Here is a 5,476-nt window from a genome sequence, read left to right as displayed (position 1 = left end):
TTTAGCTGGCAGAAGGCAGGAGTTCAGTCTGAAGACATGGAAGTCAATGCGGCCACACACATTATCAAAATACATGTGTGAGCATTCCCACTGATAGGTGAGAAAACTGAGGTTCGAATAGTTAAGCTCACCTAGCAAGTCCAATGTCAGCTCACCTATAAGAAGATTGTCTTTAATTAAAGACTGATTAATTATCTACTGATAGCCTAACCTTCATTAGTGTGATTTCCAGATTAACCAAGCTTATTAGCCATGGCTGGAGGGACTGGGTTATTCAATACCCAAGATTTCAATGGGCAGCACCATTAGCACTGATTGCATGAGTCAATGTCATCTATTCCTCACCCCCTGCAACTCTCTCTGGAAGCAAACCCTCGTGCCTACCAAGGGACTGATGTTTAGCAGGAAAACAACTAAAGAAAATTCTGTCTTCAAAACCCCTCCATTCCAGTCTCTCAGATCTGTGCCTTTATACAGCCATATTGCTTCAGATTTATTCAAGCTGACCCAAAACACAAATGCTTTGATTAGGTTAACTTCCAGAATCCTTACAGGAAGAAGGGAGTCTAGGAATAGTATGTCCTTGTGTCTGCTATTTCATGAGTGTTATGATAATTTAACGTAATAACAACAAAATCAGTATTCTTATCCTCCTTTTCACTATGCTTCTGCCAACCATTGACTTTGCCATGCTGACCCACCACAATTATCTTAGTGTTGGAAATCACACAAAGTTCCATTTCTTCCATGAGACTCATAGCCAAGAAGGAATGATCAGGGGAGCCACCTCACTGTTGCTGTATACTGAATTAGGGTTCCTGGTCAGGAGAACAGACAGCACGAACAGCTAAATGATGAGTTGGATATAGGAGACTGGGAAAATATACCCAAATAGGAAATAAAACAAACACACAACCAGCCAACAAGAATTGCTTGAGTACTTATTTGTGCTTTGGTCCGTGTTAGGTGGTTTAGGGGACAATAGGTTTATAACTTATCCTTGCCAGCAACTTGAGACGCCTAAGAAAATTGATATCTCTTCAACTTAGATTCTGATTCCTTCAGAGGTACCACATGACGGCCTAATGGTGAGGCTTGTGGACTCTAATGCCAGCTACCTAGGCTCAAATCCTGCTGAGTTCTATAAGATGTGTGATTTGGGGCAAGTTACTTAAACTCCCTATGCCTGTTTTCTCATTGGTAAATGTTAGATAATAATAATGGCACCTACCTCAGAGAAATTATATAAGGATTAAATGTCCTAATGCACATAGCATGCCTAAACAGTACTTGGCACCTACTAAATGATTGATCTAGAGTAGCAGTTATGGTTATTTATTGTAGAAGGACAACATTATCCTACTTGCTATGGTAATGCTGAAAGGTCAATATCTGCACGTCTCTCCATCAACCACAATAATTGCCATTTGGTGAGAACTTACAGTGCACCAGAGATCACAGTAAGCCCTTCCAGATGAGGAAACAAGGCCCTGAAAAGCTGATGCCGCATCTAGTGTCTCCCAGGTGCCAGGTGCCAGGAGTTTGCTGTTACACATAGGCACTGTTAGAAAGCTTTTTATTCTTAAACATCTGGATGAATGGAGCATAGAAAAATGTAATTTCTGCAACAACTGTAATTCTAATAGTATCAGGATAATGGAAACAGGGGGCCTAATTCAAGGTCATATGTCTCACTACCACCCTGCAAATCTCTCCTGCTTAATGCCATCATCTATGAAGTTTTTACCTAAATGTATTTTTTTAACTCACTTTTGTCCTCAGCCTCTGCTGCCTGCTGGGGTGGTGGTGAAGATGGCAGATTGGAGGAGAGAAGAAATGACTTAAAAAAAATTGGCCAGGGGCAGGGGGAGGACACATATGTAATACCCTTTGTAATACTTTAAGCAATAAAAAAAAAATTTAAAAAATTGGCTTAGCTTAAAGAAGGCGGGTTTTAAGAAAAGCATGAAATCTATTATATCTAACTAGAAGCCCAGTGCATGAAATAGCACAGCCCCGCCCACCCTTGCCAGTCTTTGGTCGTTAAGGCGTTAGGGCCACTGGGCTTTTATAATATAGATAAGAATTGGATAGGAACCTCGGGCCTTCTCAGGTGACTTGTCTTTTCGTTCACTCTGCGGTACATGCATGGATGGAGTGTCTTCTTTGTCCCAAGAACCATACTGGACACCAGGGAGTCAAGGGAGTGCCAGAATTCCCATTCTGCACTGAAAGGCAGACTGTGCCTGTGATGGCCACTGATCTTGAAGCAACAGAGAGGGAAGGATCCTTTCTGAGGCCAGAGCAAAAGGAGAGGGGCCAACTGGATCAAGCATTGGTGTCCATGGTGTGGTTTTAACATTGGGCAGGCTTGAGTTCCACCCGGCTTGGCCACTGATAGGGGAAAGACTTTTATAGAGCAGACACAAAAGCAATGCAAGCAAACTGCTGGATTGGCTATAGCTTTAAGCCATTGCCTAATTTTGGAAAGCCTCGTTCATTGTGATTGGTTGTTTTTAAATTCCCTTTTTTCCGGATACAAGTGCATTTACAACCGACTCTGGTTTGGGTCTCAGTTTGCTTGCATAGGCTACCAAGGCATTAGAACCAGCAGAGACTGATGGCCTCCTTGTTTGGTCACTGTAACAAGTGTCACAGGCCAGCACAAGGTAATAAAGAGCATAAGAGTTCTCAACACATGCCAGGTGTGAACTCATTTAATTCACCCAACAACCCTAGAAGAGATGTATTCCTTTTCTTCATTTTTAGAAGAGGGAACTGGAATGCAAGGATGTTAAACAAACAAACTTCCCAGTCTCGCCCAGTCAGCAAATGGCAAGGCAGGGATTCGAACTTAAGAAATCTCCCCCCGGAATCTGGTCTTAGTCGCCAGTAGCCCTCATAAGCCTAGTGTTACCTGCCATTACTGTGTGGCTGAGACACCAGAAGGAGGGTCTGCTGGAAATTCTAAAATGCTCCATTTCTTCTGCCCACCTCCTCCCTGTCCCCAATCCCCATCTCTTGTCTTTGATTGACATTCATAATACAAGTTTTTTACAAGCTTAGTGTTTGATATCATCCAAGATCTCCACTCCAATCAAATTTAGGTTCCGTATGATAATTAGACTTAATTAGAGTCAAATTCCTCTTTTATTTTGGTTTTATCTTAATCACCCCTTCCCTCCACTGTCCACAGGCCTGTAATTTCCCAGACTCAGAGTTGCCGTACTATACATTCAGACCCATGAGACAGTTTGTTGTCATACACATTCAATGCCAGAAAACTTTTCACTCTGAAACTTTTCAGCCACGACAGTGTAGAAGAAAGTATAATTTCTCCAAAAGACTCTTTTCTAAAAACAATGGAAGAATATGTTTTCCTTGCACATCTCTCTACTGAGAAGAATGCTTGCGTGCATGCACAGTACAAACATGAGAAGCATTTCAGAAACCTGTGACAAGATGGGAAGATGCCCAACAACTGATGTCCACTCAGACCATCAGGGTCCCCGAGACACAGAGGAGGAAGAGGCAGATCACAGAATTTTCCAGCTAATCTAGTTCTTTCTCAAAGGCCATCTAATCTCGTTCATTGCAAATTCTTTTAAGTACAAATTCTTTTGTTCAAATGAAATCTCATCCTGAAGATTTGTATAAAAGATGAGATGCTCTTATTGAAGCAGGGAGGAGAGGCCTAGAGCCTAATCCACTCCACTCCCATCCTCACGCCCCCTCCTCTCCCCCCGCTCCCCCCGCCCAACAGCCCTGATGGGGGCTCTGGGGAACCTCTGGGGGTTCCTTGGAGCACAGTTTGAAAATCACTATTCTTATCCAACCTCCTCCTTTTATCACTGGGGAAAATGAAGCCCAGAGAAGCTACGTGACTTGGCTGAGGTTACACAGCAAGTCAGCAGCCTAGGCTGCTATCTTCCTTCAACTATTTTTCCATGATGACACCTGAGTTCTTAGATGAACTACCTTTTGTTTCTCTGGACTGTACATGTTTTTGTATTTGTATGTTTGTCCCGGTGCCCAGTGTTCCAAAGAAAACCTAACAAACCAGTCCCCGCTTTTACTCTAAAGCTTAGAGTCTGCACGTCGGACACATGTCTTGGCTGCCCAAGAGAGCTGGAAGCCCAGAGCAGAAAGGCATAGGGTCATAAATGCTGTCCCGTAGCTGACCAGGGACATTATTTCACAGCCTAAATTAGGTGGGGTTTCTACTCTCTCAGGGAAATCCCCCAAATCAGGTAGTCCTTAGCTAGACACCTGAGAGCTGGCATCCAAGCCAGATCCCACCTCGTGACACCAGACTGGCTCCCTAAATCTCTTCGGTTCTCCATCAGTAAGGCGGGGGGCATGGGGTGGGGGGGGCGCGCGGGGTTGGAGCGAGGGAGAAAGCCATCACGTGGCTCATCACATCCAGAGATGTTAGAAGTTGAATAAGTTCATGTGTCCAATGCCCTGTTGATGAGTGAAAACGTGGAAGAAAGACCCAACAATGATTCTGCAAGCTGGTTCCCCTTGCCTGGTCCAAAGGCACAGATTGGAGGACATGGTAGAGAAGGGGTCCTGTGCTCCACCTAGGAAAAGGCGATGATCATCATCGCTAACAAAGAGCTTATTCGGGGCTTCACCTGCATTACCTGCTGTGACCCTCAGAGCAGCCCAGTGGGTAGTACTATTCTTTGCACCAGAGTGATGAGGCTCAGACAGGCTGATTAAGTTATCCACGGCGACACAGCTAGAAAATGGTGCACCTAGACTTTGAATCCAAAGCCATCTAGCTGCAAAGCCTGTGTTCTTAACCACTGCCTCATCCTGCCCTTCCTCCTGGCCACACAAGGGAAAAGGAAAATGAACTCCTACTCAAAAGCGCGAGACTCCACCAAACCAGGGGGAAGGCTGGCTGCCTCTGAGAGCTCCCCCTATGGCTTGCACGAGTGAGAATCCCCAGCCAACACAGGGCTGGGCAGAGCACAGAGGCAAGAATTCTGGGCTTGTTTACTGAATTCCCTGGGCCACGAGGGAGGGTGGTGAGCTGGGCACAAAAGCGCAGAAAGGCTTTGCTTCTGCCCCCCCCCCCCCCCCCCCCAGGAGCCGTGTCACACTGTATGTCATCGTCATCAAAGGGGCTGTGCGTAAACCTGAAAAACCAAACGGACCTGTCTGTAGGTGTTACTTATATCACAAGGCTACAGGTGCCTTTATTTCCACCGGGCGCTGGTGCCGGGAGCACCTGCCTTCTCTTGCCTTGAAAGCCTCCTCCTTGGACCTAGTCAGCGCTGTCCTCACGTAAGCACCCTTTCTTTGCTTTTTTGGATGAATTGTAAGGGGTGTCAGGGCTTAGAGGCTGGGGCTGGGGGCCCGGGTCGGTGGGTCGGTCTCCAGCTCCAGGTTGCCAGCTCCCCTACAGGTTCCATCAGTCACAGTGCCTCCCGGGAGCTGTGTGACTGGGATTTAACTGCTTGCCTGG

The 5,476-nt window shown here is 45.7% G+C and overlaps 1 protein-coding gene across 1 annotated transcript in view; it reads left to right on the top strand.

Moving 5' to 3' along the window:
- Positions 1 to 5,146: 5,146 nt before the first annotated feature.
- Positions 5,147 to 5,476, top strand: part of ELF5 (E74-like factor 5 (ets domain transcription factor)) — a 25,468-nt gene continuing 25,138 nt past the window's right edge. Inside the window, exon 1 of the mRNA XM_005864412.1 lies at positions 5,147 to 5,295. The gene's annotated coding sequence lies outside the window, so the exon portion shown is untranslated. The remainder of the gene's footprint in view (positions 5,296 to 5,476) is intronic.

The sequence above is a fragment of the Myotis brandtii genome, unplaced genomic scaffold, assembly GCF_000412655.1.
Source record: "Myotis brandtii unplaced genomic scaffold, ASM41265v1 scaffold187, whole genome shotgun sequence".
Taxonomy (NCBI): Eukaryota; Metazoa; Chordata; class Mammalia; order Chiroptera; family Vespertilionidae; genus Myotis; species Myotis brandtii.
Note: the sequence above shows the minus strand (reverse complement) of the source record. Positions and strands in the feature narration are given on the sequence as shown.